Source organism: Salvelinus sp. IW2-2015, unplaced genomic scaffold (genome assembly GCF_002910315.2).
Source record: "Salvelinus sp. IW2-2015 unplaced genomic scaffold, ASM291031v2 Un_scaffold2669, whole genome shotgun sequence".
Lineage (NCBI taxonomy): Eukaryota > Metazoa > Chordata > Actinopteri > Salmoniformes > Salmonidae > Salvelinus > Salvelinus sp. IW2-2015.
In genome coordinates, this window is record NW_019943975.1 from 74,312 (window position 1) to 100,582 (window position 26,271).

A 26,271-nucleotide genomic window follows, 5' to 3' on the forward strand; every position below is an offset into this window, starting at 1 on the left:
GTGTGTGTGGTGTGTGTGTGTGTGGTGTATGAGCGTGTGTGTGTGTGAGTGTGTGGTGTATGAGCGTGTGTGTGGTGTGTGTGTGTGTGCAAATAAATAAACACTTTCTATGTATTTATTTACCTCCATTTAATCAGAGCCATGATGAGTGGAGTCAGTCTGCCTATGGAACAGCACAGAATATAACACTATAACGCAGTTCTGATAATACGGAAGTAAAAACATAAAGTTCTAATGGGAAAGAGAAGAGAAATCCATAATAAAAAGGTTGTGACGACAGGACAATCCTTCTGAGCTCCATCCTTCTATCCTTCCCTTCCGTTTCAATGGTCTGGGAAAACTGAGGCTGGATCGACAGCATCAAAGTGACTCCAAAATAGTGCATTTGGAAAGTATTCAGACCCCTTGACTTTTACCCTACAGCCTTATTCTAAAATGGATTAAATCAAAATGTCCTCATCAATCTACACACAATACCCCATCATGACATCACAATACCCCATAATGACATCACAATACCCCATCATGACAAAGCAATTGTTTGTTGTTGAAATTTAAGCAAATTTATTACAAATAAAAAACAGAAATACCTTATTTACATAAGTATTCAGACCTTTTGCTATGAGACTCAAAATTGAGCTCAGGTGCATCCTGTTTCCATTGATCATCCTTGAGATGTTTCTACAACTTGATTGGAGTCCACCTGGGGTAAATTCAATTGATTGGACATGATTTGGAAAGACACACATCTGTCTATATAAGGTCCCACAGTTGACAGTGCATGTCAGAGCAAAAACCAAGCCATGAGGTCGAAGGAATTGTCCGTATGTAGAGATCCGAGAAAGGATTGTGTAGAGGCACAGATCTGGGGAAGGGTACCAAAACATTTATGCAGCATTGAAGGTCCCCAAGAACACAGAGACCTCCATCATTCTTAAATGGAAGAAGTTTAGAACCATCAAGACTCTTCCTAGAGTCAAATTGAGCCAAATTGAGCAATCGGAGGAAAAGGGCCTTGGTCAGGGAGGTGACCAAGAACCCAATGGTCACTCTGACAGAGCTCCAGAGTTTCCTCTGTGGAGATGGAAGAACATTACAGAAGGACATCAATCTCTGCAGCACTCCACCAATTAGGTCTTTATGGTAGAGTGGCCAGACAGAAGCCACTCTTCAGTAAAAGGCACATGACGGCCCATCTCCAATCCAAAATCAAATCTAGAATCGGCTTTCTATTTCACAACAAACCCTCCTTCACTCACGCCGCCAAACTTACCCAAGTAAAACTGACTATCCTACCGATCCTCGACTTCGGCGATGTCATCTACAAAATAGCTTCCAATACTCTACTCAGCAAACTGGATGTAGTGTATCACAGAGCCATCTGTTCTGTTACCAAAGCCCCTTATACCACCCACCACCTGTATGCTCTAGTCGGCTGGCCCTCGCTACATATTCGTCGCCAGACCCACTGGCTCCAGGTCATCTATAAGTCTATGCTAGGTAAAGCTCCACCTTATCTCAGCTCACTGGTCACGATAACAACACCCACCCGTAGCACGCACTCCAGCAGGTATATCTCATTGGTCATCCCCAAAACCAACACCTCCTTTGGCCTCCTTTCCTTCCAGTTCTCTGCTGACTGGAACGAATTGGAAAAATCGCTGAAGCTTTATATTTCCCTCACTAACTTTAAACATCAGCTATCTGAGCAGCTAACCGATCGCTGCAGCTGTACTAACTTTAAACATCAGCTATCTGAGCAGCTAACCCGACTCGCTGCAGCTTGTACTAACTCTTAACAATCAGCTATCTGAGCAGCTAACCGATCCAGCAGCTGTACTAACTTTAAACATCAGCTATCTGAGCAGCTACAAGATCGCTGAGCTGTACTAACTTTAAACATCAGCTATCTGAGCAGCTAAACACGATCGCTGCAGCTGTAACTAACTTTAACATCAGCTATCTCGAGCAGCTAACCGATCGCTGTAGCTGTACTAACTTTAAACATCAGCTATCTGAGCAGCTAACACGATGACAGAGCTGTTTACTAACTTTAAACATCAGCTATCTGAGCAGCTAAACACCGATCGCTGTTTAGGCCCGCCTGTAACTAACTCTATTAACATCAGCTATCTGAGCAGCTAACCGATCGCTGAGCTGTTGTACTAACTGCTCTTAAACAATCAGCTATCTGAGCCAGCTTAACCGATCATCAGCAGCTTTACTAACTTTTAAACATTCAGCTATCCTGAGCAGCTAACCGATCGCTGTAGCTGTACTAACTTTAAACATCAGCTATCTGAGCAGCTAACCGATCGCTGCAGCGTGTCTAAACTTTAAACACAGCTATCTGGAGCAGCTAACCGATCCTGCAGCTGTACTAACTAAACATCAGCTATCTGAGCAGCAAGTAGCCGACGCGTTAGCTGTACTAATCTTTAAACATCAGCTATCTGAGCAGCTAACCGATCACAGCAGCTGTACTAACTTTTAAACATCAGCTATCTTGACGCAGCTAACCGAATCACATCAGCTGTACTAACTTTAAACATCAGCTATCTGAGCAGCTAACCGATCGCTGCAGCTGTACTAACTTTAAACATCAGCTATCTGAGCAGCTAACCGATCGCTGCAGCTGTACTAACTTTAAACATCAGCTATCTGAGCAGCTAACCGATCGCTGTAGCGTGTACTAACTTTAACATCAGCTATCTGAGCAGCTAACCGATCGCTGCAGCTTACTAACTTTAAACATCAGCTATCTGAGCAGCTAACGATCGCTGCAGCTGTACTAACTTTAAACATCAGCTATCTGAGCAGCTAACCGACTGCTGCAGCTGTACTAACTTTAAACATCAGCTATCTGAGCAGCTAAACCGATCGCCGCAGCTGTACTAACTTTAAACATCAGCTATCTGAGCAGCTAACCGATCGCTGTAGCTGTACTAACTTTTTAACATCAGCTATCTGCAGCCTAACGATCACAAGCAGCTTTACTAACTTTTAAACAATCAACTATTTGAGCAGCTAACCGATCACACGCAGCTGTACTAACTTTTAAACATCAGCTATCTGAGGCAGTTAAATGATGCTGCAGCTGTACACAGCCCACTGTAAATAGCCCATCCATATCTACTACCTCATCCCCATATTGTTTTTATTTACTTTTCTGCTCTTTTGCACACCAGTATCTCTACTTGCACTTGCACATCTACTCATCTGCCATCTATCACATCCCAGTGTTTAATTTGCTAAATTTGTAATTACTTTGCTACTATGGCCTATTTTTATTGCCTTACCTCCTCACGCCATTGCACACACTGTATATAGACTTTCTTTTTTCTATTGTGTTATATGACTGTACGTGCTTGTTTATCCATGTGTAACTCTGTGTTGTTGTTTGTGTCGCACTGCTTTGCTTTATCTTGGCCAGGTCGCAGTTGGAAATGAGAACTTGTTCTCAACTAGCCTACCTGGTTAAATAAAGGTGAAATAATAAAAAAAAAACTTGGAGTTTGCCAAAAGGCACCTAAAGGACTCTCAGACCATGAGAAACACGATTCTCTGGTCTGATGAAACCAAGATCAAAGTAAAGTACAGAGAGATCCTTGATGAACACCTGCTCCAGAGCAGTCAGGACTTCAGACTGGGGCGAAGGTTACCCTTCCAACAGGACAATGACCCTAAGCACACAGCCAAGACAACGCAGGAGTGGCTTTCGGACAAGTCCCTGAATGTCCTTGAGTGGCCCAGCCAGAGCCCGGACTTGAACCTGATCGAACATCTCTAGAGAGACCTGAAAATAGCTGTTCAGCGACGCTCCCCATCCAACCTGACAGAGTTTGAGAGGATCTGCAGAGAATAATGGGAGAAACTCCCCAAATGCAGGTGTGCCAAGCTTGTAGCATCATACTCAAGAAGACTCGAGGCTGTAATCGCTGCCAAAGCTGCTTCAACAAAGTACTGAATAAAGGGTCTGAATTATTATGTAAATAAAATATTTCAGTTTGATCTTTTTTATAAATGTGCAAAAATGTATAGAAACCTGTTTTTGTTTTGTCATTATGGATTATTGTGTGTAGATTGACGAGAGAAATGTTTTTTTAAATCTATTTTAGAATAAGGCTGTAAGGTAACAAAATGTAGACAAGTCAAGGGGTCTGAATACTTTCCGAATGCATTGACAGAGTAAAAGAAGAATACAAATATACAAAATAAAAATATCACAAAACATGCATCCAGTATGCAACAAGGTAAAGTTATACTGCAAAAAAACACAGCAAAGGAAGCCACTTCTTGGCCTAAATGCAAAGCCTTATGTTTGGGGCAAATCCAACACAACACTGAGTAACTGCCTTATTTTCAGGCGTGGTGGTGGCTGCATCATGGTATGGGTATGCTTCACATTGACAAAGACTGGGGAGTTTTTCAGGATAAAAAGTAACAAGATTGAGTTAAGAGGAAAACCTGGTTCAGTCTGCTTTACACCAGACGCTGGTAGAGGAATTCACCTTTCACCAGGACAATAATCTACAACACAAGGCCAAATCTACACTGGAGGTGCTTACCAAGACGACAGTGAATGTTCCTGAATGGCCAAATTACAGTTTTAACTTACATCTGCTTGACAATCTATGGCAAGACTTGAACATTGCTGTCTAGCTATGATCCCCATCCCCAATGCCTTGACAGAGCTTGAAGAATTTTGAAAAGAAAAATGGGCAAATATTTCACAGTCCAGGTGTGCAAAGCTCTTGGAGATGTACCCAAGAAGAATCACAGGTGGAACCGCTGCCGAAGGTGATTCTAATTAAGGTATATTGGTGATTTATTTTTCATTCATCTTTAAAAAAATATATATTTTTCTTCCACTATTTTGTATAAATTGTTGACAATAAATGACAATTATTCCACTTTGTAACACAATAAAATGAAGAAATCCAAGGGGGTGAATACTTCTGATACCCTATGTGTCTGTCCCCTGTCCCCCTGTTTTGTATCTCTCTGTGTACCCCCTCTACAGTACCCCTTCACCTGTCCCCCCATTTTACCTCCACCTGTCCCCCTTAACTGTCCTGTTACCCTTCAACCCTGACCCCCTTTCTCTTCATCCCCCGTACCTTTGTTGTGTATCTTCCCACCTGTGTCCCTCAACTGTGCTTCTGTCCTCCATCCACTTGTCCCCCCTGGGAGAGAGAGGGGGCGAGGGAAAGTGAGAGCGAGCAAGAGAGAGGATGAGGGAGAGAGGGGTGGGGGTTGGAGGAGAGAGAGAGGGGGTGAGGGGCAGGGAGAGAGAGAGGTGTGAGGGAGAGAAAGCGAAAGAGAGAGAATGTGGAGAGGGAGAGAGAGTGCGGTTAGGGAGACGGATATGGGAGAGAGAGAAAGCSAYAGAGAGAYYGYGWGYYMGGCGWGGGAGAGAGYYTGGWGYGAGAGAGAGTGGGGTGAGGGAGGGAGGGAGAAAGAGAGGGGTGAGGGAGAGAGAGTGGAGAGAGAGAGAGGGGGGTGAGGAAGAGAGAATGGTGAGAGAGAGAGAGTGGTGTGAGGGAGAGAGAGATAAAGAGAGAGAGGGGGGTGAGGGAGAGAATGGTGGGAGAGAGTGGGGTGAGGGAGAGAGAGAGAGTGGGGTGAGAGAAAGAGAGAGAGTGGGGCGAGGGAGAGACAGAGATAAGAGACAAAGGGTTGAAAGAGCTTTTATCAAGTGCATAGTAGAATTTCTAAGTAGACTATAAAGTAGTCTATCATATCAGCTGAGGCAAAGCAGTCTTCACAGACAGAGGATTCCATGTTCGCTGCTATCATCCCATGTCTTCTCTCTGTGTTGTTTGATAACATGCGGTGTACAGTTCAACTCAGGCCAACATAGTTTAAACAGTGTAAAGGGCTAGGGGCGTCTCTCTACAGAAAACAGTACTGTACAGGAAGCTGGCTAAAATAACAGAACTGTAGCTATTCATGACCGAGGCCCACCTGTAAACCCTTTCTATTATTAGCTTGTAGAACTGAAAGAATAGAACACAGCAGAGGAGAACAGAATGAAGCTGGCATTAACAGAATGCTTTGGATTCCGTAGGGTGGAATATTCTGTTGATTCTTTGTATAATAATGTTCTCCTGGGAATAGGAAAGGAACCGCCCATTAAAGAACAGATGAGAAATATGAACATACTACTATACTAATAACAACATACTATATAGGTCAGTTTCACGACCATATTTTTTTGACATGTGCAGGGATACTGGAGTGATGGAGGTAGATATGTAAAGGGTTAAGGTTACTAGGCGACAGGATATAAGATAAACAGAGTAGCAGCAGCTTGTATGTGATTGGGTGTGCAGATGTGTAGAGTCAGTATAAATGTATGTGCATATTATGTGTGCAGATGATGGAGTGAGTGTATGTGTGAGTGTGTAGAGAGACATTGCAAAACTAAAAGTTCAATAAAGACAAGGTCAACCCAAGGCAGTCCATATAGTCACTTTTGTTAGCTGTTTATCAGTCTTATTACTTGGGGATAGAAGTTGTTCAGGAGCCTGTTGGTGTCAGACTTGATGCACCGGTACAGCTTGCCATGCGGAAGCAGAGAGAACAGTCTATGGCTTGGGTGGTTGGAGTCTTTGATGATTTTCCAGGTCTTCCTTTCACACAGGCTGATATAGAGGTCCTGGATGAGGCAGGGATCTCAGCCCCAGTGATGTACTGGGCTTTCCGCACCACACTCTGTAGTGCCATGTGATCGAGGGCGGTGTTATTACCATACCAAGCGGTGATGCAGCCAGTCAAGATGCTCTCAGTGGTATAACTGTAGAACTTTTTGAGGATTTGAGGGCCCAAGCCAAACCTTTTCAACCTCCTGAGGGGGAAGACGCACTGTCACGGTTTCTGCGTATTTGGACAATTTTAAGTTGTTAGTGATTTGAACACCGAGGAACTTGAAGCTGTCTACCTGCTCCACTGCAGCTCTGTCGATGTGGATGGGGGACGCTGTAGTCCACGATCAGCTCCTTGGTCTTACTGACGTTGAGGGAGAGGTTGTTGTTCTGGCAGGGTCTAGGGTGTCTGAGATGGTGCAGTTAATGTGTCCATAACCAGCCTCTCAAAGCACTTCCTGATGACAGATGTGAGTGCTACAGGGTGGTAGTCATTAGAGTTCTTGGGGACAGGAATCATGGTGGTCATTTGTAAACAATTCTGGATGAGCATTTTCTTGTTTGCTAATGACATTATACAGCTCGAGGTGGTAAATCGACGGCTACGATTAATATGAAAACTCTCTTGGTTGATAGTGTGGTCTACAGTTTATCATGCGATACTCTACCTCAGGCGAGCAATACCTCGAGACTTCTTTAACATTAGACATCGCACAACCCACTCCTCTACTATGCTGTATATTGTTATGACCAAAATATATATCTCACACCCGCCCCCGCCCCCCCCAACCCCCCCCCCCCCCCCCCCCCCCCCTCATTTTTACCAGACGTCAATGTTCTGTTCCTGCCGATGCGCGGAAAACAAGAACCCCAGGCGCCAGCCTCCCCGCATCTCGTCGTCATATTTCATACATTCCGTGGCTTCATCTGTCGCTTACAGAAGTCCTGTCAGGGATAGCTCCCGGTACGCACACAGTCACGCTCGTGCCAGGGCGGAATATCGCGAAAAATCTAAGAAGAGATTCACTTACTCCATGTGTTTAATAGTTCGTTCCCGTGCTGGAATAATCCTCGAAACAAGAGGTCATCAGTTATTATCTCCAGGGAGGGATTGCAGTCGCCAACAGACATGATGGTAAAAAGCGGGCTTTACCACACTCGCAAAGAATTCTCACAAGGCTCCCCCGATCCTCACCCCCTGTATTTTCCATCTTTCTTCACTGCGAATGATGGGGATTTGGCTCGGCTCCGGGAGAAGCAGTATATCCTTTGCGTCGATCTCGTGGACCATTTAAAGACAAAATCTTTGTCCAGTTTCGGAGGTGAGTAATCTCTGTCCTGGTCTCGGAGAAGGCAGATGTCTGGTTAGGAATATCAAACCCTTCCTCCCCCTTCAGTACAGATGTCTGGTTAGGTAATCAACCCTCCTCCTCCTCTCAGTTACAGAATGTCAGGTTAGGTAATCAACCTCCTCCTCCTCTCAGTACAGATGTCAGGTTAGGTAATAACCCTCCTCCTCCTCTCAGTACAATGCTCTCGTTAGGTAATCAACCCTCCTTTTTTCAGTACAGATCAAATCAAAGTTATTTGTCACGTGCACCGAAATACAACAGTGTGTTAGTAGACCTTACAGTCGAAATGCTTACTTACAGTTCTAACCAATAGTGCAAAAAAAAGCATTTAGGTGAACAATAGGTAAGTAAAGAAATAAAACAACAGTAAAAAGACAGTGAAAAATAACAGTAGCGAGGCTTTATAAGTACTAGCAGCGAGGCTTTTACAGTAGCGAGGCTATATACAAGTAGCGGAGGCTATTAAAAGACAGCGTTTTAGTCAGGCTGATTGAGATAGTATGTACATGTAGATATGGTAAAGTGACTATGCATATATGATGACAGAGAGGAGTAGCAGTAGCGTTAAAAGAGGGTTGGTGGGGTGGGGACACCAATGGCAGATAGCCGGTTAGCCAATGTGCGGGAAGCACTGGTGTTCGGCCCAATGTGGAGGCGGGAAGTATTGTACATGAAATGTATAGTTAAGGTGATATGCATATATGATGAAACAGAGAGTAGCCAGCGTAAAAGAGGGGTGGGGGGAGGGGGTACACAATGCAAATAGTCCGGGTAGCCATTTGATTACCTGTTCAGGAGTCTTATGGCTTGTTGGTAAAAACTGTTTGAGCAAGCCTTTTTGTCCTAGACTTGGCACTCCGGTACCACTTGCCGCACGGTAGTAGAGAAACAGTCTATGACTGGTGTGGCTCGGGTCTTTGACAATTTTTAGGACCTTCCTCTGACACCGCCTGGTGTAGAGGTTCCTGGATGGCAGGCAGCTCAGCCCCAGTGATGTACTGGGCGTACGCCTACACTCTGTAGTGCTTGCGGTCAGAGGCCGAGCAATTGCCGTACCAGGCAGTGATGCACTCGATGTTGCAGCTGTAGAAACATTTTGGGATCAGGACCCATACCAGGTTACTGTAATCAAGCCTCCTCTCTCAGTACAAGATTACTACCCTGGTCTATGTGGTACAGTTGGTTTTACCTGACTCTGTGTTGATGTATTGCTGCTATCAGACTGTCTGATGGAGCCCATAGGTCTGGTTATAGAGAACTCACTACAGAGAGTCAGACTATAAACTGGCACTTATTGTCCGTAAATGGGCACCATGCACATCTCTCTCTCTCTCTCTCTCTCTTATCTCTCTCTCCGCTCTCTCGAATGTGTTGTGTGGACTGTGTGAGTAGAGGGGTGTTCTCTCTCCCTCCTCTTCTCTCCCTCTCTCCCTCTCTCTCTCCCTCTCCCTGTCTCTCTCTCGCTCTCTCGCTCTCTCTGAATGTGTTGTGTGGGACTGTGTGAGTAGGAGGGGTGTCTGTCCCCCCCCCCTCTCTCTCTATCTCTCTCTCGCCCTCCCCCTCTCTCTCTCTCTCTCTCTCTCTCTCTCTCTCTCTCTCTCTCTCTCTCTCTCTCTCTCTCTCTCTCTTCTTCTCCCCCTGCCCTGTCTCTCTCTCTCTCTCTCTCTCGCTCTCTCTCTCTCTCTCTCCCTCTTCTCTCTCTCCCCCTCCCTGTCTCTCTCTTCTCTCTCTCTTCTCTCGCGCTCCTCTCTCCCCTCTCTCCTGAATGTGTTGTGTGGGACTGTGCGTGAGTAGGAAGGGGTGGGTCTCTCTCAATTTTCGATCTTGTCTCATCGCTGTAACTCCCCAACGGGCTCAGGAGAGGTGAAGGTGGAGTCATGCGTCCTCCCCGAAACATGACCCGCCTAACCGTGCTCCTTAACCCGCCAGCTTAACCGGAAGGCAGCCACACCAGTGTGTTGGGAGAAAACACCGTTAACTGGTGACGGGGTCAACCTGCAGGCACCCGGCCTGTCACAAGGATTCACTAGGGCACGATGAGCGAAGTAAAGCCCCACCGGCCCAAACCCTCCCCTTACCGGACGACGCTGGGCCAACCCGGGTCTGTGTGTAATACCTCTATGATGTAGCGCCATAGACCACTGCTCTGCTTTAGACGGATATGAGAGAGGGCTAGGGGAGAGATGGAAGAGAGAGGGCTAGGGAGAGAGGGACAGAGAGAGGGATAGGGAGAGAGGGACAGAGAGAGGGCTAGGGAGAGATGGGAAGAGAGAGGGATAGGGAGAGAGGGACAGAGAGAGGGCTAGGGAGGATGGAAAGAGAGAGGGATAGGGAGAGAGGGACAGAGAGAGGGAAAGAGAGATGGATAGGGAGGGAGAGAAGGAAAGAGAGAGAGGGAGAGAGAGAGAGGGAGAGAGAGAGAGGGAGAGAGAGAGAGGGAAAGAGAGAGAGAATGTCAAGAGAGAGGGATAGGGAGAGATGGAAAGAGAGAGATGTGGGGAGAGGGAGAGAGGGATACAGAGAGAGGGAAAGAGAGGGATAGAGAGAGACAGAAAGGGAGGGATAGAGAGAGAGGAAAATGGGTTGTGAAAGTGTATTTATTCAGGGACACAGTGATGCCAGGCTAGGGCTGGTGGGTCTTTCTATTATTGCCCTTCACCTCTCCTCACCTCACTGAAGTCATTTCCATTGTCTCTGTACAAAGGACAATGATGTGTGTTTGTCTTTGGTGTTTGTCTGTCAGTGTGTCGGAGGTAAGGACCATTCAATATACTGTAGATGCAATATGCTATCTGACTAACTGTCTTCATGATTGTTCAGTGTTAACAGGTTGACAATAGAAGCTACACTTGGTTATTTGACTGTCCCCATAGGAGAACCCCTTTTGGTTCCAGGTAGAACTCTTTTGGGTTCCATGTAGAACGCTCTGTGGAAAGGGTTCTACATGGAACCCAACGGGTTCTACTTGGAACCAAAAAGGGTTCTTCAAAGGGTTCTCCTATGGGGACAGCTGAATAACCTTTTTAGGTTCTAGATAACACCTTTTTTTCTAAGAGTGTAGTGCATTAGCAGGTGATTCAACACCAATGCTGACCTCATATACCAGTGTACACAGATATTGACATTAAGAGATTGTCCAGTTTACTTGTGTTAGCATAATGTAAGGCCTATTCCCTCCCTCCCCTCCTTCCTTCCATCCCCTACACTCTTCCACCCCTCCACCTTTCCGCTCCTCCTCCCTTCTGACCTACTAATCTGTTTTTACTGGCCCCGGAGGGAGAAAGGGAGATTGGAGTCGGAGGCGGAGGAGAAAGAGATTGAGAGAGAGCAAAGAAGAGAAGAGATAGCGAGGTAGAGGACAAGAGGGAGTAGTGGGGGAGGAGAAGGGGAGAGGGAGTAGTGGGGGAGGAGAAGAGGAGAGCGGGTAAGTGGGGGGAGAAGAGGAAGTCGGTGTATGAGGGGGAGAGGAGGGCCGAAGAGACGTGTAGTCGGGCCAGGACGGAGGCAGGAGAGGAGAGATAAGAGGGGAGAGAGAAGAGGGAGGTGTATGGGGAAACAGACAAACGAAGAGACACAAAGGATAGTAGTGGGGGGGGACAGAGAGAGAGTGAGTAGGCAACAGGAAGCGTAGGGGAGGAGGTGTGTGGGGGGAGGAGAAAGAGGAAGGCGGTGTAGTGGGGAGAGAAGAGGAAGAGGGTGTAGTGGGGGAGGAGGGGGCAGGGAGAGGGAGTATGGGGAGGAGGAGAAGCAAAGAGGAGATGTAGTGGGGGAGGAGGAGGGGTAGTGGGGAGGAGAAGAGGAGAGGGTGTTAGTGGGGGAGGAGAAGAGGAGAGGGAGTAGTGGGGGAGGAGATAGAGGAGAGGGTGTAGCGGGGGGAGAAAAAGGAAGGGGTTATGGGGGAGGAAAGAAGAGAGGGTTAGTGGGGAGGAGAAAGAGGAGAGGGTGTAGGTGGGGAATGAAAGAGGAGAGGGAGTAGTGGGGAGGAGAAAGAAGAAGGGTGTAAGTGGGGGAGGAGAAGAGTAGAGGGAGTAGTTGGGGAGGGTAGAAGAGGAGAGGGTGAGTGGGGAGGAGAAGAGGAGAGGGAGTAGTGGGGGATAAAAATGATACAGTTAAATCATTACACTCACAGAAGTGCCAAATTAATAGACATTTAAAAATGTCATTTATGTATATTTGGCTGTTATAACAGATGTGCAAATGGTTAAGTACAATAGGGAAAATATATAGCATAATTAGGTTGTATTTACAATGGTGTTTGTTCTTCACTGGTTGACCTTTTCTGTGTGGCAACAGTTCACAAATCTTGCTGCTGTGAAGGCCTAGTTCTGCTCTGCATGCATTATTTGGTGTTTTACGTTGTACATGGAGGATATTTTTGGAGGATGGAGGATGTACATGGAGGATATCCCTTCACAGACTAGAGGTGATAGAGTTCATACAGACAGTTAGATACGATACTGATAGCAGAATCCCTCACGAACAGTGTGAGTTTAGATAACGATACTGATAGCAGAATCCTTTCACAGACAGTGTGAGTTTAGATAACGATACTGATAGCAGAATCCTTTCACAGACAGTGTGTGTTTAGATAACGATACTGTAGCAGAATCCCTTCACAGACAGTGTGATTTTAGATAACGATACTGATAGCAGAATCCCTTCACAGACAGTTGAGTTTAGATAACACTGATAGCAGAAGCCCTTCACAGACAGTGTGTGTTTAGATAACGATACTGGATAGCAGAATCCCTTCACAGACAGTGTGAGTTTAGATAACGATACTGATAGCAGAATCCCTTCACAGACAGTGTGAGTTTAGATAACACTGATAGCAGAAGCCCTTCACAGACAGTGTGTGTTTAATACGATACTGATAGCAGAATCTTTCACAGACAGTGTGAGTTTAGATAACACTGATAGCAGAATCCTTTCACAGACAGTGTGAGTTAGATAAGATACTGATAGCAAATCCCTTCACAGACAGTGTGTGTTTAGATAACGAACTGATAGCAGAAGCCCTTCACAGACATAGTGTGTAATATTCCTACTGTCCTGTCTCTCTGTGTCTGCTGGGAGTTTAGTTTAACAATCACTAGGATAATGTTTGGGATAGAGTTGCCTTTAAGCACAGATCTAGGATCAACCTTATCAAATCCCAATCAGGGAGGATAAACCAAACTGACCTTGGATCAGTGCCTTAATCCTACTTGTGTTGCTTGGAGTGTTGAGGCCCTGTGGTGGTTTAAACACCAAACTGACCTTGAGTCAGTGTCAGTGCCTTAATCCTACTGTGTTGCTTGGGAGTGTTGAGGCCTGTGGTGGTTTAAACACTCTTCTCTATTAGCCTGGCTAGATGAAGAAATTAAGGATTTGTTTCTCTACACCAGGAAACCACAACTCAGATTTACTGTTTGTCTGTTTCTCCTTCTCCTTCTCCTCTCTCTCCCTCTCTCTCTCTCCTCCTCTCTCTTCGCTTGTCTCAAAGGAAGGCAGTTCATCTTTCTTTTGTCGTTATTTTTAGCTGCCGAGCATCTCTAGAGGTTTGATGTTATGTGTGTGTGTGGCGGTGAGTGTTCAATGTTATGGATCCAGACTTTTGTCTGGAGCAGCTGTGTGAGCCAGTGCTGTTAAAGAGGTCCATCTGAACCCTTGTGTGTGTGTTGTGTGTGTGTTGTGTGTTGGTGTGGTGTGTGTGTGTGTGTGTGTGTGTTGTGTGTGTGTGTTGTGTGTGTGTGTGTGGTGCGTGCGTGCGTGCGTGCGTGCGTGCGTGCGTGCGTGGCGTGCGTGCGTGCGTGCGTGCGTGCGCTGCGTGCGTGCCGTGCGTGCGTGCGTGCGCGTGCGTGCGTGCGTGCGTGCGTGCGCGTGCGTGCCGGCGTGCGTGCGTGCGTGCGTGCGTGCGCGTGCGTGCGTGCGTGCGTGCGTGCGTGCGTGCGTGCGTGCGTGCGTGCGTGCGTGCGTGCGTGCGTGCGTGCGTGCGTGCGTGCGTGTTGTATGAGGGTGTCAGTTTTACTACATCCCTGATCACTCTGTCATGGCCGGATGTGCTTGAGTCCTCACACGACCTTTGTTTGTACAGTATCTGTGTGTGTTGTGTGTGTGTTGTGTGTCCGGAAATTGTTTATTTATGGATGTAGCATTTCCACATACAAACCCGGTTACAACACCCGGTTACAACACCCGGTTACACACCCGGTTAAACACACCCGTTACAACACCGCTCTGCAAGTCACATTCTGTTAAAAGTCCCCAAAACACACACATCTCTGGGTCGCTCTCTTTTCAGGTCGCTGTAGCTAGAGCTGGAACGAGCTGCAACAAACACTCAAACTGGACAGTTTGATCTCCATCTCTACATTCAAAGACTCAACCGTGGACACTCTTACTGACAGTTGTGGCTGCTTCTCGTGATGTTTTGATGTTCTTACCTTCTGGCCCTTTGTGCTGTTGTCTATACCCAATAATGTTTTGTACCATGTATTGGCTGCTACAATGTTGTGCTGCTGCCATGTGTATTGCTACCATGCTGTGCCTTAAAGTGGCACTACTTTATCCATAATGTATGTAAATGGGATGGGTAGTGTATTTTAATGTTCCTTAATGCAACTACTTAGTAATCCTCTCTGTCTAATGCAGGTCTGTAGGCCAGTCTTCTTAGCCCTCAGGCTCAACAAAATGCTTCAGTCAGCACTGGGAGAGAGGAGGGTCTGTGTGTGTGGTGAGCGCTGTGTGAATTGATGAGTGTGTGCAGCTGCTCATATGGAGACCATAGGGGAAGAGATTCTGGTGTGGTCTCATAGGGGGTTTATCTCTATGGGTGGAGAGTGTGTGTGTGTGTGTGTGTGTGTGTGTGTGTGTGTGTGTGTGTGTGTGTGTGTGGTGTGTGTGTGTGTGTGTGTGTGTGTGTGTGTGGTGTGTGTGTGTGTGTGTGTGTGTCTCTATGGGTAGGGGTATCTCCTGAGGGTTTAGGAAGGTTAGTGGGGAGATACACCACTGTGTTTGCTTGGTCATGGATTAGACCAGATTAAAGTGATTAGCTGAAACTGCATAGTTTATTCCAAGAGTCCCCCCCCCCTTCCAGCATTGTGGAGCATCCCGTGCCCCCCTGCCCCCCCATGGGCACAGCCACTTATCATGACACAAACTGTTTACAACCCTCTTGTTGGTGGAGAGAAAGAAAATGTTGCAGTTTAAAAAAAACATTTATTGCAATTCTATATATTTTGCCATGTCTAATATGTATTCATGTAATATTTGAGTGACATAAAAATTACAACAATATCTATGGGTTAAAAAAATCTAGATAAATAAAAATTGTTAGCTTACATGGGCTAGTTTATCTGGACATTTCTGTCAAGTTATAAATATCTCTCTAAGTTATCCAATGACTAACATGAGAGGAACTGATGAGGAACAATCCAATTTTTGAAATTGCATCTTGTTCATTCTACTATTACAACTATTAAGAGTGACTTTAAAGCAGTTCCTTAAAAAAATAATATATATATATATATATACAGTACCATTCAAAAGTTTGGACACACCTACTTATTCCAGGGTTTTTCTTCCTATCTTTTACTATTTTCTACATTGTAGAATAATAGTGAAGACATCAAAACTATGAAATAACACATATGGAGTCATGTAGTAACCACAAAAGTGTTAAACAAATCAAAATATATTTTATATTTGAGATTCTTCAAAGTAGCTACCCTTTGTAGCCAACTTTGCACACTCTTGGCATTCTCTCAACCAGCTTCATGAGGTAGTCACCTGGAATGCATTTCAATTAACAGGTGTGCCTTGTTAAAAGTTTATTTGTGGAAGGTGTTTGATCCAATCAGTTGTGTTGTGACAAGGTAGGGTTGGTATACAGAATATAGCCCTATTTGGTAAAAGACCAAGTCCATATTATAACAAGAACAGCTCAAATAAGCAAAGAGAAATGACAGTCCATCATTACTTTAAGACATGAAGGTCAGTCAATCTGGAAAATTTCAAGAACTTTGAAAGTTTCTTCAAGTGCAGTCGCAAAAACCATCAACGCTATGATGAAACTGGCTCTCATGAGGACCGCCACAGGAATGGAAGACCCAGTTACCTCTGCTGCAGAGGATTTCATTAGAGTTACCTGCACCTCAGATTGCAGCCCAAATAAATGTTTCACCGAGTTCAAGTAACAGACACATCTCAACATCAACTGTTCAGAGGAGACTGCTTGAATCAGGCCTTCATGGTCGAATTCATGCAAAGAAAACACTACTAAAGGACACCAATAAGAAGAAGAGACTTGCTTGGTCCAAGAAACACGAGCGATGAACATTAGACCGGTAAAATTTGTGCTTTGGTCTGATGAGTCCAAATTTGAGATTTTTGGTTCCCACCTCCATGTCTTTGTGAACGGATGATCCCTGCATGTGTGGTTCCCACCGTGAAGCATGGAGGAGGAGGTGTGATGGTGTGTGGGTGCTTTGCTGGTGACACTGTCTGTGATTTATTTAAAATTCAAGGCACACTTAACTTGCATGGATACCACAGCATTCTGCAGCGATACGCCAGCCCATCTGGTTTGTGCTTAGTGGGACTATCATTTGTTTTTCAGCAGGACAATTGCCCAGCACACCCCCAGGCTGTGTCAGGGCTATTTGACCAAGAAGGAGAGTGATAGAGCGCTGCATCAGATGACCTGGCCTCCACAATCATCATACCTCAACCCAATTGAGATGGTTTGGGATGAGTTGGACCGCAGAGTGATAGAAAAGCAGCCAACAAGTGCTCAGCATATGTGGGAACTCCTTCAAGACTGTTGAAAAAGCATTCCGAATTAAGATTGTTAAGAGAAATCCAAGAGTGTGCAAAGCTGCCATCAAGGCAAAGGGTGGCTACTATGAAGAATCTAAAATATATTTATGTTTTTCATTTTTAATACATTTGCAAAAATGTCTAAAAACCTGTTTTTGCTTTGTCATTATGGGGTATTGTGTGTAGATTGCTGAGTATTTTTTATTTATCTAATCCATTTGAGTTTAAGGCTGTAATGTAACAAAATGTGGAAAAAGTCAAGGGGTCTGAAAACTTTCCGACGTCACTGTATATCCACGCCCCCCACTGCCGACCTGTCACTCCCCCCTGTTTGGGAACCACTGGTCTAGTTGACCGTGGGTCTCTCCTGTATTGTTATGGAACAACGTTTTCAAACTTTTACGCGTAGATTAACCATGATGAACACTATTTGTAACCCCTCGTAGGATCCGTCCCCAGATGGTGAAGGAGAAGATCGAGGGCTGTCACGTGTGTACACTTGTGACCCCTGGGGAACCCCAGGTGCTGCTGGGTAAAGACAAGGCCTTCACGTACGACTTTGTGTTCGACATCGACTCGGCACAGAAACAGATCTATGCTGCTTGCGTCCACAAACTCATCGAGGGCTGCTTCGATGGATATAACGCCACTGTGTTCGCCTACGGACAGGTACAGCGAGAAACAGAGACAGACAAATACATGAATACACAGCTACATCAAGGAGTGCCTGGAGGGCCACAATGTTTACCTCTGAATTACCTCTGGATACACTCCTAAATACATCAACTTAGTGTATGCATCCATACAAGGACAGATTCTAATAATTATGTCTATTTCAAAGAAGGGTCTATTTCAGTGTTTCCCAAACTCAGTCCTGGGGACCCCAAAGGATACATGTAATGGTTTGTTGCCCAAGCACTACACAACTGATTCAAATTATCAACTCATCATCAAGCTCTGATTATTTGAATCAGTTGTGTAGTGCTTGGGCAACAAACCAATACATGTACCCTTTGGGGTCCCCAGGACTGAGTTTGGGAAACACTGGTCTATTTGTAATCACTGTTATGTGGTTGTTTTTCTCTACTAAACTTATTGTACAGACACACAGAGAAATCTGACTTATCACAGTAGGAATCTGTTCCTTCTCTTGCAAGAACAAAATACATACAGTACCAGTCAAAAGTTTGGACACATCTACTCATTCAAGGGTTTTTCTTTATTTTTACTATTTTCTACATTGTAGAATAATAGTGAAGACATCAAAACTATGAAATAACACATATGGAATCATGTAGTAACCAAAAAAGTGTTAAACAAATCAAAATATATTTTATATTTGAGATTCTTCAAAGTAGCCACCCTTGCCTTGATGACAGCTTTGCACACTCTTGTCTGTCTCTGTTTCCAGACGGGCTCAGGGAAGACGTACACCATGGGGACGGGGTTTGATGTGAATGTGCAGGAGGAGGAGCAGGGCATTATTCCACGGGCTTGTCACCATCTGTTCCTGGCATCCAGGAGAGGAAGACACAGGCCAGGCAGCAGGGCACACACCCTCTGAGTTTAAAGTCAGTGCACAGTTCCTGGAGGTAAGAACCACACACACAACCACAACACACAACACACACACACACACACACACAACACACACAACACACACACACACACACACACACACACACAACCACACACACACCACACACACACACACACACACACACACACACACACACACACACACACACACACACACACACACAACAATGTCATTGCCATAGTAACACTTGGGCCACCCATCCAGTCCCCTGTGAAAGGTGGCAGAGGGGATGAAAGCGGTCTGGATAACATCTTGTCCTCCAGGGATGCGTTGTCATTGGTCAGTCTTGCCTTTGATTGATTGGCTGTTTGCATGTTGTGTGCGTTGTGTGTCTTTGTGTGTGTGAGGCAATGTTAACCAGATGTGAGGGGCATGCACCGATCAGCCCTGGTGATGCTACAGGAAGTGACATTGTGATGACAGATTAACAGGAAACCCAGTGGATGATGGGTTCTGGTGCCTGATGGATTTTAGTCGTTAGCTGTGATATTCCAGAATGAGAACCCCGACTCTCACTCACACACTCACTCACACACACACGCACGCACGCACGCACGCACGCACGCACGCAGCCGCACGCACGCACGCACGCACGCCACACACACCACACACAACACACCACACACACACACACACAACACACCACACACACACACACACACACACACACACACCACACACACACACACACACACACACACACACACACACACAAACACACACACACACAGAGAGTGTGGGAGACATGAGCTGATATGTTTTAAAGACTTTAACTGGCTGTGTGGCAAGAGGTGCCTGGTACACACTGTGTTTCTCTGCTTAGTGTCTCTCACAGCTTCTCTGTGTGTGTCTGAAGCATCATCAGGGCAATGTCTATCATTGGTATGCTGTTGAATGTATGGTATGAGGTGTTGTGGATAATGTTATCATGTGTTGTGTGTGGGGGGTGTAATGGTGTGTATTTGTCAGCCTGTCAGCTAGGCCTATATTCTGTTTTTCTCTGGGGATCGGACTGCAGTAATAGACAGCTAATGTAACTGATTACTTGCAGATGGCTATTCTGCTAACATCCTCTCTATCTCCATCTCTTTTTCTCTGTTTATCCTTTTCTGTCACTCTCTCTCCCCTGTCTCTCTCCCTCTCTCCATATCAATTTGCCTCCCTCTGTCTCTCCCTCTCTCTCTGTCTCTCATTAGTTCAGCTGTAGGTCATTGGATTATCAGTATGGATGATAAACAGACATTGATCAGGCTAGGGTTAAAGAGAGAGAGAGAGTGTGTGTGTGTGTGTGTGTGTGTGTGTGTGTGTGTGTGTGTGTGTGTGTGTGTGTGTGTGTGTGTGTGTGTGTGTGTGTGTGTGTGTGTGTGTGTATTAATGTGTGTGTCTATTAATGTCTGCGTGAGTGTTCTGAGGTTGGACGAACAGTTCAGGCTGCCAACCTGGGACCCAATATGTTCCCATCTTTTCTCCAGCTCATTTCTGTCTCTACTATTGCAAGAAAAACTTTTTTTTTTTTAAAATTTTTTTTAAATGTCTGCGTGTATGTGTGTGCTCAGCTGTATAACGAGGAGATCCTAGATCTGTTTGACGGAGCCAGAGACCCAGACTGTAAGAACGGAAGTCTAATATTAAGATCCACGAGGACGGCAGCGGCTCCATCTACACCAGCGGGTCACCTCACGACTCGTCAACTCTGAGAAAGAGGTGTGTGTGTATAGCATGAACAATAAGTGTGTGTGTGTGTGTTTCAGTTTTGACGGTGTACTTGCGTGTTGGTGTTTCCAGCTGTTAGAATGTCTGAAGCTGGAGCGCTGTCCCGCACCACGGCCAGTACACACATGAATGCATTCAGTTCCAGGTCTCACGCCATCTTCACATCACCTCTGTCAGATGAGAGTCTGCCAAACAAACTGAGGTAGGGAGGGAGGGAGGAGGGAGGGAGGAGGGGAGGAGGGAGGGAGGAGGAGGGAGGAGGGAGGGAGGAGGTAGGGGGGAGGAGGGAAGGAGGGAGAGACAGAAAGAGACAAAGTAGAGGTAGAAGAGTGTAAAGCTGAAAAGTGAACATCAGAACAGTTATACAGTAGTAATAAAACATGGTGATAACTGTTGTCACTGTATTCTTCTCTCTCTCTCTCTCTATCTTGTCTGTCTCTCTCTCTTATCTGCTGTCTGTCTGTCTGTCTGTTCTGTTGTTTGTCTGTCTGTCTGTCTGTCTGTCTGTCTGTCTGTCTGTCTGTCTGTCTGTCTGTCTGTCTGTCTGTCTGTCTCTGTCTGTCTGTCTCTCTGTCTCTCTGTCTCTCTGTCTCTCTCCAGGAGAATGGAGGAGTGAATGGAGGAGTGAATGGAGGAGTGAATGGAGGAGTGAATGGAGGAGTGAATGGAGAGTTGAACGGAGCAGTGAATGGAGAGTTGAACGGAGCAGTGAACGGAGAGGTGAACGCAGAGCTGAACGGTGTAGGAGGAGGAGATGGAGGGTCTATAGCCAAGCCTGAATACGAGACTCTGATGGCCAAGTTTCACTTTGTGGACTTGGCTGGATCAGAGAGACTGAAACGCACCGGAGCGACAGGAGAGAGGGCACGAGAAGGCATATCCATCAACTGTGGACTGGTGAGGAGTACACTACGTGATGATGATGTGTGTGTTTCACCTGGTGCTGAGAAACTTGATCATGACGATGATGTGTGTGTGTGTGTGTGTGTGTGTGTGTGTGTGTGTGTGTGTGTGTGTGTGTGTGTGTGTGTGTGTGTGTGTGTGTGTGTGTTCTAGCTGGCCTTGGGGAATGTGATCAGTGCTCTGGGGGACCAGGCTAAGAAAGGAGGCCATGTTCCATACAGAGACTCTAAACTGACACGTCTTCTACAGGACTCACTGGGAGGAAACAGGTAACACACACACACACACACAGGCCTGTGCCTCACCAGTCTTTATAACGTCTGTAATGTTTTCCCTCTCCAGTCGTACGGTGATGATAGCGTGTGTGAGTCCATCTGACCGGGACTTCATGGAGACCCTGAACACACTGAAGTATGCCAACAGAGCCAGGAACATCAAGAACAAGGTGATGGTGAACCAGGACAAGACAAGTCAGCAGATATCTGCTCTCAGGGCTGAGATCGCCAGGCTACAGATGGAACTGATGGAGTATAAAGGGGTGAGGAGGGAAGGAGGGAAGGATGGAGGGAGGAAGTGAGGAAGGAAGGAAGGAAGGCGGGATAGAAGGAGGGAGGGATCCGAGTCAGAGACTAATGGAGCATGTGATTGGCTGAAAGGAAGTTGTCTCCCCTGTGATTGGCTGCAGTAAAGTAGTCTGATTTATGATTGGCTGAGGTGTTGGCGTCCAGTGAGTACAAAAATAAAATGGAAAATGGGATTTTTTACCAACGAAATGCTTGAAGTGATATAAAAATCAATATCATGTTTGTTGATTGGATGAAATGGCATTGTTCTGTATGTTCATTGGCTGAGATAATATCTTCCTGTATGTGTATTGCCTCCTCCCCAGGGTCAGCGTGTGATGGGTGAGGACGGCGTGGAGGGCTTCAGTGATCTGTTCCAGGAAAACTCTATGTTACAGAGAGAGAACGACACGCAACGCATGAGAGTCAAAGCTATGCAAGAGACCATCGACCACCTCAACACACGCGTCACCACGCTCCTCGCCAACGACGTCAGCACGCTCCTCGCCAAGTCAGGTAAGACCAAGAGAGACAACGCACACACTGTCCAATGGTGGTTGAAGATTGTAGCTGTCTGAAAACTCAGATCCTTGCTTCCCCCGTCCTTCTTTACTTCATTTCTACACCTCCCTCTCAAAGCTCATTGGAGGAACATTGGAGGAGAGGATCCAAGGTCCCTTCCTCAGACCTTCTCCTCCGATGAGCTTTGAGAGGAAATGAGGTAACAAGGATTTGACAGCTAGTAACATTTTCTGACACAGACCATTGCATGTAGTTAAGAAGTTTTAACCGCTTATGTCTCACTGTGAACTCTGACCTTCTGACCTCTAGGTGAGGGCAACGAGGAGATTGGTGCTCTGATCCAGAACTACATCAGAGAGGTTGAGGAGCTCAGGTAAGAGTCTGTTAGGGGTTATAACTCCACTGGGACTATAATGAACTTTACACTGTCTGGGTTTGACTCTAGAGCCACTGTTTCTCTGGGACTGGACCGTAAGACATCATTATGGAGGTCAAAGGGCAAAGCAATTCATTGAGTTTATGTTTTGCTGTTACTCTACTTCAGTTCATAGTTTTGTTGTTCTACACTGAACAAAAATATAAACTTAACATGCAACAATTTTAAATATTTTACTGAGTTACAGTTCAAGGAAATCAGTCAAGTGAAATAAATTAAATAATCTATTGATTTCACATGACTGGGAATACAGACATGCATCTGTTGGTCACAAATATCTTTAAAAAAAGGTTGGATCAGAAAACCAGTCAGTATCTGGGGTGACCACCATTTGCCTCATGCAATTCAACACATCTCCTTCATATAGAGTTGATCAGGCTGTTGATTGTGGCCTGTGGAATGTTCTTCCACTCCTCTTCAATGGCTGCCCGAAGTTGTGGGATATTGGCGGGAACTGGAACACGCTGTCGTACGCGTGGACCCAGAGCATCCCAAACATGCTCAATGGGTGACATGTCTGAGTATGCAGGCCATGGAAGAACTGGGACATTTTCAGCTTCCAGGAATTGTGTACAGATCCTTGCGACATGGGGCCGTGCACTATCATTCTGAAACATGAGGTGATGGAGGCGGTAACTATAACGTTTGACTAATGACATCTGTTTGTCTTTATCTCTCTCTTTCTCTCGCTCTTTATCTCTCTCTCGCTCTCTCTCTCTTTCTCTCTCTTTCTCTCTCTTTCTCCCCACCCTCCTCTTCCCCCTCTTTTCCCCTCCTCTCAGATCCAAGCTCCTGGAGAGCGAGGCGATGAACGAGTGTCTTCGTCGCAGTGTGACCCGTCTCTCTTCCCGCTCGCCGTTCCCTTCTTCCTCCCATAGCTCCACCCTCGGGCCACACCCTTTAGGCTCCTCTCCCCATTCCCTGTCAATGGAGGCGGAGATGACGGACGTAATTCGCCGAGCCAAGATGGACATTGAGAGCCTGAAGAAGAAGAAGGAGAGGAGACAGAGGAGGATGAGGTGAGAGGACGAGAACAGGGGAGGGAGAGGAGAAGAGAGGAGACTACTGTTGACAGCATTAGAGGGAACAGGATTGGGCTCAATCCCATTTCTATTCAGCTAGTAAATGGGATTGGAATGGGGCCAGGATGGTAGTGTAGGGTAGTGATTAGTGCTGTTGCGGTGACCGTATTACCGCCACATCGGCGGTCAAGAGTCATGAAGGCAGTCAAATTCCACGTGACCTTTTAGTCACGGTAATTCGGCTTCTCCAAGCTCTGATGCTGCTGCTGGTCATTAGTAGTCTACCAATCTTGCTAACTGCCTGGTACTCAGCACTCTATTGTCCATCTAATCACTCTGACATAAATGCAAATGTAATGGGAAATCTAATCAAACACTTCATGAGAGCCCATGAGCTCCTGTTGCGCAACATTTCTATAGGCTATGCAATTGCGTGAGAAAATAGAGTGATGGCCTCTACTAAAAATAGGAGGATCAGCTTTCTATAGGCTAAGCCTACTATATTTGTTTCTCAACTTTCCTATTATTAAGCACATTGCTTATCTTTACAACAGGAGCATAGCCTACCTGGCCGGCATGAAAATGAACCACAGGAAAAGCGTCCTCCATTCGCTATTTAAGTGCATAGATGACATGTATTTTTCCCCTGCTGACCCTGTTTCGAGACAGGTGCATGATAATGATCCATTCTAAATCAAAACAAGTTTCAGACATAATATTTAGTATATGTAAAGACAAGATTAAATCAAGAATAGTCTGACCGGTGACAATATTAGCCTATCACTTGTGAATGAAGCCCAGCATAAGAAACAATGCCTTTTTTTGCAACTTTTTCTAATCATAGTCACACACCTCATGTAGCCTAGTCCATAGGCCTATATGTCTTACTAAGGTTTGTATCACAACTAAAGTGGCCAAATAACTTCTTATGAAGCACATTAATCTGCTTTATAAGAGGTGTAGAGCCTAACTGGCATACATAAGCAGCGCGTGAGTTTCAAGTTTGGGGAAGAACATTTTCAGCATAAAAATGCACCTTTACAATAAAAGCATTACATGCATAATAGCATTTGCGGTTACTTTGATAAAGGTGTTTTCTGCTAATGGAACATTCTGCCAAATAGTTTATCAACATTTTAAGCTAAATGTTCGGATCTGTTGCGTCAGCCACATTAAGTAAAAATGCTTTTTTTTGATGCTAGCGGTTGTATTAATTTGGGATCTATCACATCCCACAACTGTCTCAGACTATGTTTGGAATATTTATTTCTCGCACAGAATAGAATAAGTTGACTTTTGTACTATGGGGGATAGTAGATTGACAAAGGCTAGTGCTTTTGCTGTTCATTATGCCTACTCATATTGTTGGCTGACGAAAAGTAAATGTGGACAGTGCTTCCAATATCTTTAATATGCACCTCGGAATTGGATAAGGACGCGCGCAGTTGCATCCCCGTTGTGTCTGTCTTCACTTGTAGCCTGTGAGAAAGACCAGATCACGTGATGCAGTGTGCAACATTCAGGGAGAAGCGCACAACGGCTACTGGCCGCATTAGGCATGGATTTTTTTTCGGGTGCGTTACGGCCACACAAAGGGGATGCACCGTGAAAATTCTAGGCATTATCAAGTGCTTGTCAAATTGTGAATGAGTGACTGATATATTGCCTACAGCCTGCGTAAAAAAACAAAGCAGAGCTCATGCCTTTCAAACTACTTTTTTCTAATCATCATTAGTCTCATCATGCAGCCTTACAATGTATTAACAATCAAAACATATAGCCCAACGTTTGTAGAACAACTAAAGTTACATCAATAACTCTAAATGAAGCGTATAGGAGTACCTGTTTCTTTGTTAACCGCTCAAAACACAATAGCACATGTGTTCACTCCCTCAAATCGTTTGGAGAAAACATCCTTTCTAATTTATTCAGCTTTGTTCAATTGTATTCTTCATAATATAAAATAATGCCACGGAATTCTAACCAAATGTTGTTTGCTAAATTAACTATTGTAGCCCACAGCCATATGGCATAGCCAGATCAGGACCTAACACAAGGACAACTCAGAATATGCTATTCTGTTCTTCTGAAATAGACTACATTTTCTTCATATCATGTTTCTTTAGACCTATCTAAATAAATAATGGATTTATTGTGAAGGTGTAGGCTATATGACATGGATTTATTAGACGTTTTAAAATGTAGATGTTCCAAAGGTCTGCATCCGTGGCTTGTAGGCTGTGTGGAAACCAGGAGATTCTAAATGTGTTTATGTTAATTAACGGTCAATTACCGTGAGACCGACAGTTATTTGCTTGACAATCAACATCTGATGAAATTTCGTGACCGCCACAGCCCTAGTGGTGATGTTGGAACTGAGACAAGCAACTCTTACTCACTGACTACTGCCATGTAATGAGAGAAGTACTCACTGACTACTGCCATGTAATGAGAGAAGTACTCACTGACTACTGGCATGTAATGAGAGAGGTACTCACTGACTACTGCCATTTAATGAGAGAGGTACTCACTGACTACTGCCATTTAATGAGAGAGGTACTCACTGACTACTGGCATGTAATGAGAGAGGTACTCACTGACTACTGGCATGTAATGAGAGAGGTACTCACTGACTACTGCCATTTAATGAGAGGTACTCACTGACTACTGTCATGTAATGAGAGAGGTACTCACTGACTACTGCCATTTAATGA

The 26,271-nt window shown here is 45.3% G+C and overlaps 1 pseudogene; it reads left to right on the top strand.

Moving 5' to 3' along the window:
• The window catches only part of LOC112074518 (kinesin-like protein KIF21B), a 74,377-nt pseudogene that overhangs the window by 38,033 nt on the left and 10,073 nt on the right, over positions 1-26,271 (top strand).